Here is a 21,409-nt window from a genome sequence, read left to right as displayed (position 1 = left end):
ATAAATCTTAACACTAAAATTAGTTTTAAAACAATTTCAAAACTTACATAAGAAAAATCAAGACATAACTAAATAATTTTAATCAGAAAATGCAGAACAAGAAATGATAGTGGCGGGAATAGCTCACTCAGTAGCGTTCTCGACACACACGCTGGAGAAATTCGGATCGAATCTCCAGCAATACCAGAATTAAAATATAAAATATTAAATTAGATTAAGAATTGTTAATTTGTAGAATACAAGAAAAGATTGTATTAGAAGTAAAAAGGAAAAAAAAGAAGTTTAATTTAGAAGAAGAGAAGAACATATTGAAAAACAAGAAAAAGAATGAAAATCAGTTGAAAAAAAAATTGAATGGAAGATTCGGATATAAGAAGAAATAGTATAAATGATATATGTATAAGAAATATATATGTAAGAATTGTATAGTATATGCTGAAAAATAATATAAATAATGTAGATGGCTAAAAATGCTGTAAAGCGGAGGCCAATAAAAATTTAAAAAAAAAGACATGATATCACCTTGCAAAAAAGATGCTAGAACATGACTGTTTTATAATATAGCTAATTTTTTATGATATATATATATATATATATATATATATATATATATATATATATATATATATATATATATATATATATAGAATGTCTAAATAGTATGCAAATCCAGTGATTGGAGAACGGGTATACCAAATATATATTTGATATATAAAACGTTTCCGATTATATATTATTTATATTTTGTTCCAGGTAAACTTTTTTATGTGTCCGTCAAATAGTTTTAGGCATGATAAATTCCCTCACTGCTCATTCCAAACATTAAACAATAAAATATAACATTTAATTTAAGTATAGATAAATAAAAAATGCTAGAGTAAAAAACTTATATTATAAAAAAATATTTGACCCTATAATAATAAAACAAACAAAATTATTCCTTCACTTTCCTTGTTTCAATAAGGCAGAGCATCGATGGAAAAATACAACATATTGTGAGGTATAAGTTGATACATCTACGTCTCAAGAACTATAATCCATCAAATATCTCAGATTTTTATCTACTATCTAAAGTGCCATTTTCTGGATAGACTTGGCATTTAAAAACCACATGATGCAATATTTACATTCCAGTTTTTTAAATAAAACTACTGCAATTATAAAAGTTGTACAGAGATACATAAATGCATTTACAGCAATTGATTATTAAAAAATATATTATCAAAAATGTCATTTAAAAATAAATTTCATTATCTGGTGTCTTACGAATACTTAGTTTGATACAGTCAGCATTATTTGTGTGTGCCTGGTACATGATTGTAATATAATGATTATAAAGACCTAAATATAAACCGCTTAATCGATTCAACATGTCACGATAAATGTACAAGCTTACGCACATAACGATATAAATTAATTAGGCATTAAAAATAAAACAAATAATTTACATATCCAAAGAACCAACTATTTAAATTATCGATTGGAAGCAAATTTTATTAGTCAATTTAATTAACAAGATTCTATTCTCTGAGCCGGAAATTGTACGTCACAGTCATTGTGATAATCTTTTATCTGTTCCGCAAAAATAATCATTAACTGATGTTATATAAATTTATTGAAAAAGTTTTTAGCATACATGTTTGAAAAAGATAAGAATTGTGGTAAATTAATTACCAACGAGTCATACTCTCTGGTATTCAGAACATTTATTTACTACGACAAAATTTGATTTTCATATAATTGTTTAGTAAATAATTTTAAAAAAAATCTTGGTACGTAACCCACAGTGAAAAAGCATTCATTTTACATACAGCGTCCATTATTTAACTATATTCAAATTTTGCTCTAACAATATTCAGTTCTTTTAGTCTTGGCTTTAGTTTTTTTTAAATTATTTTCCATTATTAATCAGAAGGATTGTACTTTCAAATAATAAAAAGAAGTTGAGAGAATATTTAGTAGTTTTTAGCATTTTCAAAAAAATGTTAATTGGCGGCTAATATAACAGTTAATATCACATGTTTTCAGGAATAAATTTATAATATACTAAAATTACAAAAAGTCACAAAACAAAACCTAATATATAAATTATTGACTCTTTACATAAAAGCAGCAACGAAATAAGTTTTATTAAATTGCTTAATATTCAAATCAAATTAGCATATATCAAATAAAACTAATTTATTATTAACTTACCGTAGGGTAAGTTATAGTAATAACAGAAAATCCATTTTTTTATATATTTTTACGTTTCAAAAGTTTATGAACATTTTGGCATACCTTAGAAAACATGGATGTATGTTAAAAATTAATTTTCGTTGACGATTCGAGAACACGGATACACCGATTTGAATAATTCAAAAAACATTCGAGTCGTATTGATGAGGAGACGTGCTGATTAATTTTCTACGGAGCAAAAAGTGCCAAAAATGGTAATTCAGTTTTTGAGATAACGGAGCGTCCGATTTGAATGATTAAAAGACATTTTATTTTTATTAACGAAATGAAGAACTGATTATTTTTGGGGAAGTAAAAATAAATGCCATTTGGAGATCAAAAATGATTATTAGACATATGTACATCAAATTATCAGATAATTTATGGAGATTTTAATAATAAGTATAAATGTTATTTACAGTTCTGTGGGTTCCGTTTTCACAAATTTTCAAACATTTTCAAAATAAAAAAAGGCTTTTTTCATAAATTTCAAAATTCACAAAAAAATTTTTTTTTCAAAGTTTTCACAATATTTTAGTTTTTTTTTTTTAAAAAAAAATTTTAGTACGGCTCGATGCCATGCACCGCTAGTTTTACTATTTTTTAAACTATTTTAATGCGGGAATAATAAACTAGACATTTTTTATCAAACGTTTGCGAGACCTCCGTCTAATAAGAAGCACACACACAGACAAACTCATTGAAGATATAAAATAGAATTTACAGTTTTTATAATATGATAATAATAATAATAAATAAATATATTTCAGTAGATATATATGTGTACATAGCATTTCTCATTTTGGATTTTTACCCGTAGGTATTTCATCCTTCATATTTGTTCTATCAATACAATAATAAGTATTTCAGATATACAAGTTGTGACATAATTCTGTGACAAAAAAGAGGAAAGAAAATTTATTCCCCAAAAAAAATCACTTAGCACTATTTATAATAACACATAATAACTCAAAAAGGAGAAAAACAAAAAAAGATTTATTCACTTTGAGGGAGAATATTTGCGTCGAGCCAAGTTTCAATTGCCGCTATGGGTCGATCAGTATATATTTTGGCATGGCGTGATTGCCATACCAAATATCATCTCTTGTGTATTGGCCGAGGCCCGCGATGTTCATATTAGGATGATCCCCACATTTTAGATAAAAATTCTCAGTGAGCTTTTTTATGTAGTCGAGTATTGTCGGTACGTCAGTCTGTTTGTGTATGTATTTTGAAGAGTAGTAATGTCTAGTCAGTGGGTCCCTTATTTTGTTGAGTACAAGTCGTAGTGTCTTATTTTGTAATGTCTGTAGTTTCCGTAAGTTAGTCTTAGTCGTCGCGTTCCATGCCGGAGCGCCGTATGTCAGTATCGGTCTTATCAGTGTCAAGTAAAGTGTTCGCTTGTTCTTCACGCTTAGCGGGCCGTTGTGGTTCAAGAGAGGTCTCAGTAGATTTAACATCCCGTAAGCCTGTCCAATTTTCGTATTAATATGTTTTGTGAAGCTGAGTCTATGGTCCAGGGTCACACCAAGATATTTGACATCTTTGGACCACTCAACTTCACAGTTTAATACTTTAATTTTGTCTAAGTCAGTCAGTCTAGTCATGGCATTTCGGCTCTTAGTAAATAAAATTGCCTCCGTCTTTTGCGGATTTATCTTGATCTGCCATTTGTCAGTATATTTCGTCAGCTTGTCTATGTGTGTCTGTATCTTTGTAGTCAGTAGCGTCGGTGATCGTGATGATTTGTATATGGCAGTGTCGTCAGCAAACGTCAGTAAGGTGGTGTCGGCGTCAGTGGGTATGTCGTGAATGTAGACGTTAAACAGTGACGGTCCCAGGATCGAGCCCTGCGGTACTCCCGCCGTCACTTGTTTAACCGTCGAAAGTCCGTTGTCTACTTGTACGGTAAAGTTACGGTCTGAGAGGTATGAGTGTAATGTTCTTGTAATGTATGGTGGAAAATTCAGTTGTATGAGTTTATGTATAAGTCCGTCCATCCAGATGGTGTCAAACGCCTTCTCGAAATCAAGCAACACCAATCCGGTATGGTTTCGTCTGTTAAAATTGAGAACAGTATTTTCTATGAGTTTTGTCAGTGGGTGTAGTGTGGAGTGTCGTTCTTTGAAGCCGTATTGTGTGTCAGGTATGATTTTGTTGTGTCTTATGTGTTTGTTAAGTCTTTTGAGTAGTACCTTTTCGGCTACCTTACTCATTGTGTTGAGGAGGCTGATCGGTCTGTAGTTCTGTGGTATGTCTGGCTGTTTCCTTGGCTTCACTATTGGAAATATGGTGGAGGTTTTCCAAGAAGCGGGAAAGCAGCCTTTTGTCATTATTCTATTTATTATCCGGGTAAGTAAAATGTAGGCGTTTGTCGGCAGTTGTTTAAGTATTATGTTTTGTAGTCCGTCCGGTCCCGGTGCTTTTCTGTTCGGTAATTTTTTAACTATTGTCTTTATTTCAGAAACTGTGGCAGGGTCTATTCGTAAGTCTTTGTCCCTGTGGAGGTCAGTGAAGTTTTGAATTGTCTCGTGTACGTCTTGTTTCAGGTCTGCGTTTGACATATTGGCATTTTGTTTATGTATGTTTTCAAAGTTTTTTGCCAATATTTCCGCCTTGTCTGCTGGTGTCGTTGCGTAATTGTTGTCAGTTAATTTGAGTGGAGGTATGGATGTTGGTTTTTGCGTCAGTCTTTTTGCTGTCTGCCAAATTTTGTGTGGGTCAGTATTTATGTTCTCGAGTCTTTTGGTCCAAGTGTTGTTTCGGTGATCACGTATTTCATTGGAAATAATTTTTGTCAGTCTGTTCACATGTTCCTTGAGTAGTCTGTCACCGGTACGTTGCCACAGTTTCTTTATATGATTTTTAAGTTGTATTTTCAATAAAATGTGTTCTGGCAAGTCGTTGGCTGGTGTTGTTCTTGAGTCTAGTGTCGGTATAGTCTGTTGTACGGCGTCTGTGATTGTCAGTGTAAGGTGTGTTACAGCCTCCTCAATGTCAGTGTTGGTATCGATTGGCATAGTGTGTCGTGTGTTGTCTGTGATGATGTCTCTGAAAATTGGCCAGTTGGCTCTGGTGTAATCTAAAAATTTGCGTGTGGGGGTCTGGTCGACGTCTAGTCTGTCTGAAATGGTCATGAAAACTGGATTATGGTCAGAGTTGAAAAGTGTTCTTGTTATGGGTTCGGATGTTACGTGTAGATTTTTTGTCAATGCCAAATCGATCGTACTGTGATGGTGCGTCTGTACGGTGGCGTATCTGGTCGGCGTGTCAGGAAAGTGTAGTTGTGCGTCTGTGGTGTTGTATTCGGTCAGGTATTCGTAAAGTCTGTTTCCGTTTGCGTTGTTGAAGTTACAGTTCCAAGTTGTGTGTTGTGCGTTAAAGTCTCCTGCCATAAGAACAAATCTATTCGAGTCCAGTAGTCTTTGTAAGTCCGTATGTTCTAGTCTGCTTGCCGGGATGTAAATCGATATTATGGTTACTTTTTGACCTCTCTTGTATACATTAATAGCTGTTATTTCAGAACCGCCCGCTGTCAGGTTTGGCACTTGCTCGTGTCTGATGTTAGACTTAATCAAAATCGCAGTGCCGCCCCATCCGCGTGCGTCGGTCTGTCTGTCGTTTCTGTAAACTTTGTAATTGTTGATATAGAGTCTGTCCGTAGGTTTTAGGTGTGTCTCGTTAATCAGTACTATGTCCAGATCGTATTTTGTTATCGTCTGTCTCAGTTCGTCAACGTTGTTTTTAAGTCCATTTGAATTGAAATGCATTATTTGTAAGTCTTGCGATTGGTTTATGGTGATGAAGTAAGAAAGTTCAAAATTGTTGTGTATTTGTCGTTATAAGTCATGTTTGTGTTAAGTGTTTTTGTCAGTTTGTATAGCTCACTGAAAATTTGCTTTACCTGGGGATCCGCAAATAGCTTCCTGATCTCGCCCATAGCAGTAAAGAGTCCTTCCGGAGTGTTGAGGTCTGGATCGGGTTGGCTGCAGGCAGGCCGTGTTGGTGGTTGCGATAGTGCAGGCCGGATCTGTGATGATGCAGGCTGGACCATTGTTCGTGAGGACTGGACCATTGATCTGTATGGTGACGATGGGATAGGGAGTTGAGGATATTCAGGTCGGACGTTAGGACCATTGTTGGTGGAGTTTACAGCTGACGAGAAGCTCCTCGTCAGTGGCACTGGTGTTGGTGCTGGCCTATACGCTTGTCTTCTCCTGAGAGCGTCGCTTTCCTTCTTTTCTTTGTAATTAATAAGAGCGCTGCATTTGGAATAATTTGCCGGGTGTTCGCTTTTGCAATTGACACACATCGGTGCCTCATGTGGTAGTTTTTGGCACGCTCCTGGTGCGTGCACATTGAGGCACTTTATACACCTGTACTTTAGGTCACAGGTGTACGATGTGTGACCAAAGTTCAAACATTTGTGGCACTGCAGCGCTCTATTCTGCGGCCTATAGGCCTCCCAGGAGAAGATATGTCCCCCAATATTTGTAATTCGTTTTAGCTCCGACATATTCTGGTCTTTATCGAGGAGAACAATGTATATAGGTAATTTGTGTTGACCACCATCTGAGGTTTTCCTCTTTATCTGCACTACTTGCCTGGCTTTAATCCCTTTTGACAGGAGATCTTCATGAACCTCCGCCTCTGTAATTGATGGATGTAGACCGGTTATGGTTATTTTCTTCGGCATTTCCTCTTTGATTGTGTAGGTATAAAATTGATAATTGCAGTCCCTTAACATGTCTTTGATTTTTTCGTGTTCTATAGCGGTGTCAGTGAAAATTTTGTGTAGGTTATTATGGAGGTATTGATATTTAAAATTAGTTTTAGATGTTTCTCTTAGATATTTAATTGCTTTTAAATCTATTTGACCTTTTATGATAATCGGTGGGATTTTTGCCTCTTTCGTGGTGGTGTTTTTGGGTGTCACGGTTTGGACGCCTGAGGTAGTTGGTTCCGACCTAGTAATGGTTTTCTCAGGCTCCTTGTTCTTTTTCGCCCTCTTTCGGCGTGTTACTTTCCTGTAGTCCTCACTCTCCCTATCAGTATCCATATCTGTACGGTCCGTGAGCGCATCATATTTATTTTTTAGTGCAGTACTTGTCTGCACGTCCATCTTCTGATTTATGTTCGACATCTTGAATTTTTTCCCAGGCCCCTGCCCGGGAATTATTCTGTTTCCTGAAGAGTTTTGCGCACTGATTTTAAAATTTATTAAAAATGATATAAAAAGACTTCACAATTTTGAAAAAAGAAAAAGCACTTGCTAATGGGTGCTTACTTCCTCCCCATTAGCAACCCCAATCCGGGGTTTGGGAAGAAAAGTATGCAAAAGGCACGTTCACCTTTAAAATTTTGACAGATATAATAATATATATCCAACTTGTAAGTATTAAGCCCGGTGCCTTTAAAAAGGCAAGATTTAGAATCAATTCCGGACTTAATACTTATTTCACAAAAACACTGACACTTCACTGAAAAACAAATGACAATCTATCTTCTACAATAATGATAGTGAATAATCTCCATCAGTTTTTATAATTAGTATTGGCAAGTTAATTAAATATATCATTACTGTGCAATATTTCGAGTAATATTTAGCCATGAAATTTTTTATCGACACTAAAATAATAATTCTGGAAAATTTATACTTCGAGTTCATCGAAAAAAAAACTACAATACCTGTAACCGATTCGCTAGAAGCGAAGTAGAATAATCATCAAAATATTTTAGCAAGTCGCCTAGGGCCATGACATATTTTATTCGTATCATAACATAAATTAATCGCGGAAAAAAGTTTCCACTCGCTAATTTAAATCAAAATATAATTACTGGTTCATATACAGAAGATGGCTATGTTATTAAATTATATATATCAGCGCTGTTCTTCAAATACACAAACCGCGATAAGTAATGTGGAATTTCAATTTGAATAAGTTATTTAATATAAATTTGTATTTAGCAGAAATTAAATTAAATTATGTTTAATAAGCTTTTTTTTTAATTTCCCGTAGGGTAAGTTATTGTAATCGTCCAAAAATCGAGATTGAAAATTTTTACATTTCACGACGTTTTGAAGGTTTCTGAACATTTTGGCATACCTCAGAAAAAATGGATGCGTGTGTGTGTGTATGTATGTATGGATACAATTTTTCAGTCACGTTTTCGGGCGCACGGATCAACCGATTTGAATGGTTCAAAAAACATTCGATTCCTATTGATAGAGAGATGTGCTGATTAGTTTTTGACAAAGGCAGGTCCAGCAGTTACGGAGATAAAGAGCAAAGAGTGTAGAATATAGAAATCGAGTTTTTGAGAGAACGGAGTATCCGACTTGAATGATCTAAAAAACATTCAATTGGTAATGATTGGGAGAAGTGGTTATTAGTTTTTGGCAAAGGTAGGCCCAGCCATTTCGAAGATACAGAGCTAAATGTTAAAAATGGCAGTTTTTGAGAGAACTAAGCGTCCGATTTAAATGATTCAAAGAACTTTCTGCTTGTTTTAACAAAATAAATGATTTTTTTTAATTTTTTTTTTCAAAGAAATTTTTTTTTGTATATCGAAAATAAATCAGATTTTATTTTTAATTCTGACTAAAGTTCTAATATGCTTTAAACAAATAATTTCAACTTTGCAATTCAGTCTATATAATTCTTATAAATATTAGACAATGTTACAATATTTATAATAATCTATTTGAAAACATTTAATAATCCTCGAACATTTCGTTACGGTACGGGAAGTTCCAGCAATTTGTCTTAAGGCACGATGCCATACACCTCACTAGTTATTACTTTTTATTGGTCTCGCTTACTTAGAAACTTCAGCCACACCTACAACATTTCTCTTCAAATTTTATACTATCTTTATATATCCTATACTATTCAATTTTCTTTATAGCTGACTCCTTCATTTTTCTTTTTCTTCTAACCTTGCTTAATCTTCTAAATTCAATTTTCTTTATAGCTGACTCCTTCATTTTTCTTTTTCTTCTAACCTTGCTTAATCTTCTAAATTCTAATTCTATTTTATCTCAAATCAACAAAACAAATTCTACTCAATTTCAATCCAACAAATCAAATGACAATCCTATGTCAGTTCCAAGACTCGAACTGAGTATCCCTGGGGTCGGGCACGCTACTGACTGAGCTATTCCCGTGTGGACAAATTGAATGGTTTACGACGTTTAAGAAAATGATTTTACGATTATGAAATAGGAAAATAAATATATGTTGTAATAATGTCTGGTTTCCAGACAGTGCACATTTAACATTATCTATGCAATTTTGTTTTAAATTGAAAAATCATTCACGAACATTAGTTAGATTCAAGCAAAAATATTTTAAGAATATGTTTTGACATCTGTGAATAGCGGTGATACTAAATTGATATCGCAATTTTATAAATAAGAGATATTATTTTTTTGTTCTAAATATTTTGCTGATTAGCTCGTAAAATATGGTTTCACATCGTCACGCAGTCATTATTATGATTTTGATTTTATATTCATGTTTTTTTTTACATTAGAATTTTTCCATTATTTTTAATATCATATATTAACAACTAATTCCAAAAGATTATAGTTTATTAAATAAATGCATGATTGTATTAAGGTCCATTAGATAGGTGTGCAATGAATATTATGATGTCTTGAATTTATTTATATTACTGTAAATAAAATGTTTGTTTAAAAAATTTTATATATATATATATATATATATATATATATATATATATATCTATATATATATATATAATTTACTAAATAATAATAGTATAACCCAGTGGCTTCAAACCTTTTTCGCAGCGCCCCCCCCCCCGCCATTCTAATAAAAAAATTGTGGTGCCCTACTTAATTTTTTGAATCATTTCATTTTATAAGTATTCAACTAATATTATCAGACTATAAATAAATATTCAATATTATGTAAAAATATACATAAAAAATAATTATTTTTTCGTTCATTTTTTTATATCATCTCAAATCTCTGGTTTATTTTCGAAAAATTTAAATGAAAATATTACAATAAACGTTATTTATTGTGAGGCAATAATAAATAACGTTATTTATTAAGAGGCAATACCATGTAACAAGAATTAACGATTAACGACGAGTAAAACCTCTTATTGTTAGTTAAATTAAATAAATAAATTTCATTACCATTACAATTAGAAACAAAATATTTTTTTTTAAATTTAAACATGTTCTTAAAATATTTTAGCTTGAATATAATTATTGTTCGTGAATGATTTTAAAGGCAATGGGATTTCTCACAGACATGATTTATCATTTCAAGTTTTTTTTCAAAAACATCAATCAATTTAAAACCTCTAAGAAAAGAAATCAGTTTCTGCTGATATTTGGAATGAATATATTTTAGTGGTATTTGGTATTTTTTCAAATTATTATTTTATATACTTTGGTATATTATAGTATATATTATATATTAATTATACAATTAAACGTGACATGGGATTAGAAAAAAGTTCCTAACTTTTTAACAAAAAACGGTATAAAGTCCAACAAAAACAACGGGGTTTCTTTCAGAGCAGAAAACATTTATCATTTCACGTTTTTTTCCGAAAACATCAATCAATCAATGACTTAATTTTTTACCAATATTATTAACGTTTACTAAATAACAGAATATAGCAATGTAAATAATATTGCAAAATACTATTAGTCACAATAAAACGATTCCTTGAAAATATTCTAGTCTATTTTAATGTTATTTGTTTCGCTGCCGACAAAAAAGAGAATTTATTTTATATAGTTTAAAAAAAACATAAAAATGGCTGATATATGAGATTGTGGGAAAAAATACCATTACCAACAAAACTTATAATAATAACAAAAAATTTGAATTACAAAGTACATATTACTTGTACACATAACATGTAAAATGTGACAAAGCAATTTTATCCAATATAATATAGGATGTTGGTTATCTGAACCAAAATATTACCTATAAATTTTATTTACCTATATATATGCCTATATATTTCATGCATATTTCAAAATCCTAAAATTGGCAGGGAGTTAATATTCCAATCAAGCTTTATATTCAAATTCAAAGCTTTTTGGCGACCCTGTTTTGCACGAGCAACGTTGTGACTTTAACTGGTGATATTTATTAAACTAATCCTGAAGGACATCTATAAGACAGAATCACAAAAGTATTTCAATTGAATTACGAAATAATAGAAAACGAAACATTCAATTAAATAAAATGCAAAATCATGGAAGAATTTTTTGCCATATTTGGCGCAAACTCACTCCGATCACCTATTACCAGCTCCAGAAATTGATGAATGAAGATTTTAGTAAATTAAAAAAAAATACATAAAAAATCTTACGTAATAATAATAGGGAATGCATTTATAAGCGTTTTTAATATTTAATTTGTGGCGGGAATAGCTCACTCAGTAGCGTTCTCGACTCACACGCTGGAGGAATTCGGTTCGCATCTCCAGCAATACCAGAATTAAAAATATAAAATATTAAAGTAGATTAAAAATTGTGAATTTGTAGAATACAAGAAAAAATTGTATTAGAAGTAAGAAGGAAAAAAGAAGTTTAGTTTGGAAGATGAGAAAAACATATTGAGAAACAAGAAGAAGAATGAAAATTGAGTGGAATTGAAGAAAGAAAATTGAATGGAAGATTAGGATATAAGAAGAGATAGTATATATATGATGAATGTATAAGAAATATATACGTAAGAATTGTATAGAATATGATGAAAATTAATATGAATTATGCAGGTGGCTAAAATGGTGTAAAGCGGAGGCCAATAAAATTTAAAAAAAAAACAAAAAAAAATTAGTTTGTATGAGCCCATATTCAAATCAGCGCAAGTTTTTAAAAATTGTATTATGGTAAGTTTGGTGATCATTGTCCATTGAGAGCTCGCCCGTAGGTAAGCGGTTAAGAGCGACGGGACCTGAATCAGAGGTCCCGGGTTCGATACCCACTTCGAGCAGCCTGTTGTCAGGCAGCAGTGACAACGACTTTCACTTAGAAATATAGATAGCAATATGTTTCCAAGTGAAAATAGCCCTTGCCCGGCATTGCTGCACCAATAAAAAAATCAGCCCTATTAGAGTAATTCTAATAACAAAAATCATCAAATATGGATGGATCAACCATTGGGTTACCATCTAAAAAATATGAACTCCATTGAAACCTTAACTTCGGTAGAAGTCTTCGGCAAATTCATGTTCACAAAAACCGAAAGATAATTTTGTAAGAAGTTACAACCTATTAAGAGTACTATATAAATGTACAAATGAAATGTTTGCTTTGAGTTTTATTATTAGAAGCATTATTATTTAGACACTCGCAAATGAATCCAATTTGCGACACGAACGATAGTTTTAATAACGAACATCTTAGCACGCAACTTCAAAAAAATTACCTACAATGTATACATATACATATAGATATAGATCAAAATTAATCATCATGAAAAAACTATAACGAGTATAAAATTATAAATGCGCATATATGATTTTATTTCTAAAAGAAACACAAGATTCTTTTATTAACAAGGAAATAGACATCCGGACGATACTTCATTAGAATACTTGTCGCAATAATAAAGAACAATTGATATAGTCTTATGTGCAAAGCCAAGCTGAATCACAAATAATAAATTTCGTAAACATATGTAATCAAATAAATACTATTCGAGGCCCTCGTGTAATATTCATATAATTTTGTACTAAATTGCATGCTATAATTTTATCGTTTCCGCGTGTTATACCATATCATTATTTTACAAATTTTTGGTAAAGACGATAAAAATGGAATTCTAATTATAAGTTATTTTTTCACAATAATAGTAAAAAAAATATTGTTTTCAGTAACCAGAACAGATTGACCCCTTCATTAAAAATGGACAATGTTGTGGATTATGACAAATTAACAGTTGAAACTTTTTGTGTGAAAATACAGTCATTTAAGATATTTCTTTCCAAAACATTCAAAATCGTACAAAAAAAAATGAAATATTTTTTTTTATTTCCATATAACTAGAGGCTGCCTGGAATGGCATTCAGTGATTTTAGTGAGTAAAGTGTAAAATAATATTTTAAAATGTTATTCTTTAATTGTGATTTTTTTATTATATATATTTATTAAAAGCAATCAAAAATTACAAATTTCTATAAGCTATTGAGCAAAATTATACAAATAAATATACATTACATAAAATTTCATACACATATACATCTATACAAACACAAACAAATATACAACATGAAAAATTATGTGAAATAGTTTTATAGTATTCGAATCTCTCCAGCGAGAGATTTACAAATAATTGCAATTGTGAAGTGATATTGTTTTTTTGATATTGCCTTTAATTAATATTTGCCAGATTTAGAACTTAAATAAAAATTGTATAGTGGCGGGAATAGCTCACACAGTAGCGTTCTCGACTCACACGCTGGAGGAATTCGGTTCGAACCTCCAGTAATACCACAATTAAAATATAAAAAAAACATTAAACTAGATTAAGAATTGTTAATTTGTAGAATACAAGAAAAAATTGTATTAGAAGTAAGAAGGAAAAAAGAAGTTTAGCTTAGAAGATGAGAACAGCATAATGAGAAACAAGAAGAAGAATGAAAATCAGTAGAAAGAAAATTAAAAGGGAGATTAGGATATAAGAAGAAATAGTATATATATGATGAATGAATAAGAAATATATATGTAAGAATTGTATAGAATATGATGAAAAATAATATGAATAATGTAGGTGGCTAAAAATGCTGTAAAGAGGAGGCCAATAAAATAAAAATAAAAAAAATAAAAAAATTGTATAACGCATATTAAAAGGATTTTTTACCATCAGAAAAATCTCAAGATCTACAAGTCTTAAATAAACTATCTCAATATCATAACATTTTTTCTTCAAGTTATTGCATTGCATAATACTAATGTTAGGCTTAATATTTTTTTAGTGTTGTATTTTACTGTAATTAATTCAATTAAGATAATTTATCTTCTATAATTACTAAATATAATCCTGTATCCAAAATATAAATATAAATGTGTAAGCTTAGCTTAGCTATTCAAGAATATGTGTAAGAGGTTTTTTTAAATTTAAATTATTTTCGGAGATTTCCATCCTTTTTCAAAACTTTAAATGCGTTTTTCTCAAAACTATCTTTTTCAATACGATGTCCACGATTTCTCGAGTTCTACTAGGCCGTTTCACTTGAAATTTTCAGATAATCTTCTTCATAGACTTCTCTCTAGCCTCATCCTATTCAATTTTTACTATTTTTAAAAAATCAAGAAACTCAAAAAAGTGCTAAGAAAATGGTCTTTTTTTCAAACAGTCGCCATTTTGTCGGATTTTTTTTAACTTAATCCTAGTATATGTCATTGCGATATCATAATAAATTAATAATCTTCTTTTTTCATTTCCAAACACTCTCCTAAGGTTGCAATTGTGCACACGGTAACATGCCAATTTTTTGTGACCCCCCCCAACTCAAAAACTGCTAATTTTTAAAATTATCAACATTCTTTTTTACTTTTTTTCTGTACTCTTGTAACATTGATAAATAAATTATAAAAATAATAATAGTAAAAAAAATGTATTGCCTATTTTTAAGATGATTTAAAAATGACCTAAACTTCATGTCTCGACATTGGAATACTCCCTTAAGTCTACTAGAGATATTTGAGAAAAGCAAGTCTTTCGCAAGTTGACTCGGTTTTCCAGTCTTGTCTTCTAAAAAAACTTAAAATGTAAATAAATTGTATTAAATCGTTTTTGACTACTTGACTTGCTCTTTCTGATTTTTTGACTAATCTAATGGGGTAACGATTAAAATTCCTTAACATTCTAATTATCAAAAAATTTAGAAGACTCCAATTAAATTAACTTAATACTCATCGATTGATAAAAAGATTGCAAGATTTTATTCAGAGATAGCATATTTTTCATATATAATATTTTTTGTTATTTTTTTTATTTTTATATATTATTTGAACAGATTGCATTAAAAGCTGCTGGATTGATTTGACGTAACTAACTACGTCGGTTTTATAAATGGCAACCCAATATTTGTCCTATCTCTATGTGATGAATGTTTATTATTATAATTACTTTATTTACTAAGTTTAGTCATTGATGCAGCAATGTCATGTAAGGGTTATTTTCACTTGAAAACATATTTTAACTTCCCGTAGGGTAAATTATAGTAATGAGCCGAAAATCGAAAATAAAAGTTTTTGCATGTCTTCACGTTTCAGAGGTTTCTGAACATTTTGGCATACCTCAGAAAAACTGGATGTGTGTGTGTTTTGTATGTCCGCATTTTTTCGTCCACGTTTTCGGGCGCATGAATCAACCGATTTGAATGATTCAAAAAACATTCGATTCCTATTGATAGGAAGACGTGCTGATTAGTTCAGCCGTTTCGGAGATAAGAACCAAAGAGTGCAGAAAATAGAAATCGAGTTTTTGAGAGAACGAAGTATCCGATTTGAATGATCAAAAAAACATTCAATTTGTAATGATTGGGAGAAGAAGTGATTAGTTTTTGGCAAAGGCAGGTTCAGCCGTTTCGGAGATACGGAGCCAAATATGCAAAAAACGGCAGGTTTTGAGAGTACTAAGCATCCGATTTGAATGATTCAAAACACTTTCTGCTTTTTATGACCAAATAGTTGCTTTTAGAAAAAAAATTTCGTTTCAAAAAATTTTTGTTTTTATATATCGAAAAAATGCAGATTTTAATTTGAATTTTAGATAAAGTTCTAGACCTCATGTATATACTTTAAATGAATAATTTTAACTTTGTAATTCAGTTTATATGATTCTTATAAATAAATATTAGACAATGTAAGAGTATTTAAAATAATTTATTTGAGAACATTTAATATTCCTGGAACATTTCGTTACGAAGTTCCAGCAATTTGCCTGAAGGCACGATGCCACACATCACTAGTAACGTATATTTTTGAGTGAAAACCAATGTTACTACTGCTTGACATCAGACTGGTGGGTGTCGAACCTGGAGCCTCTGATTGAAATCTCATACCTCTAATCAATCATAAAATTTAAAATGAAAATTAATTAACTCATTTAAATTTTTGGTCGATTTCATTACGGTAACGATTGCACAATCATTGCGCAACCTTATAATTATAATTAAACTATTGAAGTATTAAAACTGCAATATTTCTTTAGAATTGCATATAGTAAAAAATCAAATGTGTTATTAATTTCCCGTAGGGCACGTTATAGTAATCGCAAAAAAATCGAAAATGAAAATTTTTGTATATCTTTACCTTACAAAACCTTCTGAACATTTTGGCATACCTTAGAAAAAATGGATGTATGTGTGTGTGTGTATGTGTGTGTGTTCGGATAGAAATTTTCGTCGACGATTTCGGGAACACGGATGAAGCGATTTGAGTAATTAAAAAAACATTCGATTCGTATTGATACGGAGACGTGCTGATTAGTTTTTGGCGAAGGCAGGCCTAGCCGTTCCGAAGATACGGGGCAAAAAGTGTCAAAAACGGTAACCCAGTTTTTAAGAAAACTGGAGCGTCCGATTTCAATAACTCAAAAAACATTTTACTTGTATTAACAAGATGAAGAATTGATCAAATTTTCATTAAGACAGGTTTAGCGGTTTCGGAGATCTAATGAAAAAGTTTAAAAAAAATGCCATTTGGCGGTCAAAAATGATCATTAGACATATGCACATCAAATTATCAGATATTTTATAGAGATTTTAACCATAAGTTTACATTTTGTTTACATTCCTATGGGTTCTGTACCAATGTTTATCCGTTAGACGGCGACGCGGCGCTTACGCGCTTTGACGTTTTGTCTCTATGCAGTCAAAGCAGAACGATTGCTTTGAAAAAAAGTTCAAAATTTCCAAAATATGTCAAAATAAAGAAAACATTTTTTTCAAAAAAAAATTTTTTTTTTTTCCAAAAAAAATAATTTTTTGTCAAATTTAGAGTTTCTCAAAAATCTAATTTTTTCGAAGTAATTTTTTTTTAAAAAATGTTAATCGTTTTTAAAAAAATAATAATTTTTGGTACGGGAAGTTCCAGCAATTTGCCTTAATGCGCCGCACTAGTTGTAACAATAATATTCTACTTTGTATAGATGGGCATTCTGTCCAAGATCCTCGTTTCTACTGAAATCTGTGCACCTGGCGGTTTCTATTTCATTGTAGTTCAACTACCCTCTCTGACTGAACTAGTTTACAATGAATAGAAGATAACTTATATCTTGTTAGGTGAACTTTTATGCGCTTTAAAAGCATTTGTATATTCGACACGAATTATTTTTCCACGTATATTTTTCGATTGGGATGAATATTTTTATTTCATTCATTTTTAACTCGTAATCGCAATGAGTTGATAGCATACAATATTAACACGTTAATCGGCACAATAATATGAGAAAAAATTTCACATTGGTAACTTTATTAGATAATTTAGTTAAAGATGTATTTGCCAAAATTTTTTTTGCCAAAATTTCGTGAAAAACACTATTTCCATGCCATACATATAAGACTGAAATGGCCCAATATTAAAACTTTTCTTCTAACTTCTACCAAATGTTTATGATAATTTATAAATAAATTTAATTATATTTATGTTTATATAATTTTGATAGTTTCTTATTGCTATTTTATTAATTTAATTTTTACGGTTTTAAATCAGTATAACTTTCAACCTTGTGCAAGAATTTTGGGCTTAGACTGGTGGTCTAATAGACTTTAATATGATGAATTTGGAGCGAAAATCGTGCAACTACTATGAATATTATAAAATTAGTTTCCTTTAAATATTAATTATGAATAAGCTTGACAAGAGCCTGAAATAATATTTATTATTATTAATTACGGCTTGCTTATGAATAAATAAAAAATGAATAAATAAATATATGTATGACCATGGATCATGTTGACCTTCTTATCGTCAGACATATATGACTGACACGGCGACTAATGTGTTAATATTATATTTAACTTAATCTTATGGTGTAAATACTTTCGTTTAAATATTAAAGTTCTTAAATGAATTAATATTAAATTATTAAATAGGGCATCAACAATATTCAAAAGTTTTGTAATAAACATGCAAAAACAATGCATAAAATTTGAAAAACATTATTGGAAACCAGATGAGACTAGAAGTCATATAATATGATTTTGTAGTGTATCCACGTTATTCACACCAATTAAATTTTATTTTACAAGTCTATTAAACATTGCCAAAAATTGCAAGCCGAAGAGTACGAAGTGTATATTACACTGTTTATATATTTTAATTATGCTAATAAATATAATTATAAGTATATATTTATCCCTGCTAATATATATATATATATACTTCAGATTATTTTTAAATTTAGACTTAAAAATTTTTATGTTTAGAACATTTAGTTTATTATTTTTTTTATTCTACTTTATTGTTTTTCTAGTATTATTTTTATTCAGAAATTTTACTTGATTTACTTATTAATTTTATTATTATTATTATTAGCTTTTATTTTATATTAAAACAACATACTACAGATATCATTTTATTGAAAATTCTACCCCTTATTTCGTGCTCTTTTTATTAACTTTATATAATTGTTCATTACTGTTACTAGACCTTAATTATTTAGCAGTTGTAAAAAATATAGTAATTAAAAAAAAATTGGTTAGTATTTTCATAAAATGATATCTTTAAAAAAATTAGTGTTGTATTTGTTTCTGGTTTGGTTTATCTTTCCTTATTTGTTATATCTTCTAGAAATGTTATTTTTTGAAACATTGTAAAATATTTTTTAGAATTTGTTAAGTATGCTAAATGATGGCACACATAATGTCGAAACGTACATAATAAATAGTTAATTATTAGTTGCTTTTTCTTTCAACAAATAAACATTTCAATATATATATATATATATATATATATATATATATATATATATATAGAGAGAGAGAGAGAGAGAGAGAGAGAGAGACAGAGAGAATTTATAAACTTTGAAATTTTTAAAAGTAACAACACACAACAAAAAAATAGTAACATTTTAACAAAAAATACTATATAGTCACATTTACTACTTATTTCAATTTTAATTAATGTATTTATATAGAAAAAATATTAAGTGCCCTGTATCAAAAAAGATAATATAAATTACCGTTATCACTATTTTTAGCAATCAAAAAATCAATTCCATTTACAATAAATTTTTAACAAAAATTCCCAGTTACTGATTGATTTTATTCTAATTATCCATCATAATTTATTATCTTTGAAAACAATCTTTAACTGTTGAATGAATTGTTCATTAAGAAGTTGCACAATTTAAACAATGTTGGAATTCAAATCGTGTTTCATTCAATAAATATAAAATGAATTTTTATAATGAACAGTATTCGAAAATTAATAAAGAAATAAAATGAAAAAAAATTTTAAATTGAGAAGAAATTTTAAATAATTGTAAAATAAAAATAAAAATAAACAATACATTTTTTATAAAAAATGCTTTTTCCAAACGAAGCATGTTGTCCGTTTGGAGTTTGTGTAACAAGTGAAAACCCTCTCGCTTTATATATATATCTATATATATATATATATATATATATATATATATATATATATATATATATCTAAAGTATATTGTTTGTTTATCTAATCAAGATCATGTTTCTTGACAGATGTCCTGAAGATGGAACCTACTTAGTCCGAAACGTCGACTGTAAATTAAAAAGTTTTAAAAAACTTTTTTAGCTTTTTATTACCTTTGTAGTAAATAACAATAGTTGATATTAAATATAAAAATATAAAAAAGAGAAAATTATATACATACCAAACCAGGAAAAAACACAGAAAAAATTAAAGAATATTTATTAAATTTTATTTAATATTTTCTGTTTTTCCTGGTTTTGTATGTATATAATTGTCTCCTTTTGATGTATTTATATTTATTATCAACTTTTGTATTTATGTAATTGTTTTTTAGATTACTGAATGATGACACACATAGAGTGTCGAAACGTTTAATGGAATAAAATTTTCTATTTTAATCCTCTTTTGATTCGACGATTGGGCTGCAAAATACTTCAAACATATATATATATATATATATATATATATATATATATATATATATATATATTGACTTGTTACAGAAAGTCCAAGCTGACAACATGTTTCGTTTGGAATTAGCTTTTTTGTAATAAAATATATTATTTATTTCTATTTTTAATTTTTAAAATTTAAGGATAAATTTTAAAATTTAAAATTTATCCTAACTCGACGTTTATCAATTTGTGTTTCATATTTTTTTCGTGCAATTTTCGTGTGTTTTTTTTGTATTTTTTTTTCAATTTATTTGTATGCACTGAAGATAGGTCAAATCAAGACCCGAAACGTATGTTTTCATAATAGAAACATTTTTCTTCAATAAAACTGTTTTTTAATTACTTGATGGATGCCCAAGAGCAACTTTATCTATATATTTAGAGAGAGAGAGATGGTGAGAGAGAGAGAGAATGGGGGGGAGAAAGAGAGAGAGAAAGAGAAAGAGAAAAAACTTGTAAATTTTATAAGTAAACAACAAACAAAGAAAAATAAAAACATCCAAACGCACTTTAAAATTAAATTAATATTTTTTTTTAATTTTTACTAATTCGCAGCGGTATATATAACGTATTTATATACAAAAAAAATATTTTTTGTTAATGCACTACATCCAATCAAAATAATACAAATAACCATTACCACTATTTTCAACAATCAAAAAACCAATTTCCATTTACAACAAATTCTGAACAAAAATTCCCAGTTACTGATCGATTTTATTCTAATTATCCATCATAATTTGTTATCTTCGAAAACAATCTTTAACCGTTGAATGATTTGTTCATTAGGAAGTTGCACAATTTAAACAATATTGGAATTCAAATCGTGTTTCACAATTTGATGAAATCATTTCAAACAATTATTCTATAAAACATGTGGCGATCGAAAATGGAAAGAATTAGGTTATGGAAACGTATATATATATACACATATATATATATATATATATATATCTAAAGTATATTTTTTGTTTGTCCTGAAGATGGAACCTACTTAGGTCCAAAACGTCAACAGTAAAAAAAAAATTAAAAAACTTTTATTTATATATACGGA

General features: G+C 29.5%; 1 pseudogene; it reads right to left on the bottom strand.

Moving 5' to 3' along the window:
* LOC113376741 overlaps positions 1-21,409 on the bottom strand; it is a 35,042-nt pseudogene that overhangs the window by 12,537 nt on the left and 1,096 nt on the right.

Source organism: Ctenocephalides felis, unplaced genomic scaffold, assembly GCF_003426905.1.
Source record: "Ctenocephalides felis isolate EL2017-DRISC unplaced genomic scaffold, ASM342690v1 CF-g0.4_SCAFFOLD_01886, whole genome shotgun sequence".
In the NCBI taxonomy this organism is placed as follows: domain Eukaryota; kingdom Metazoa; phylum Arthropoda; class Insecta; order Siphonaptera; family Pulicidae; genus Ctenocephalides; species Ctenocephalides felis.
Note: the sequence above shows the minus strand (reverse complement) of the source record. Positions and strands in the feature narration are given on the sequence as shown.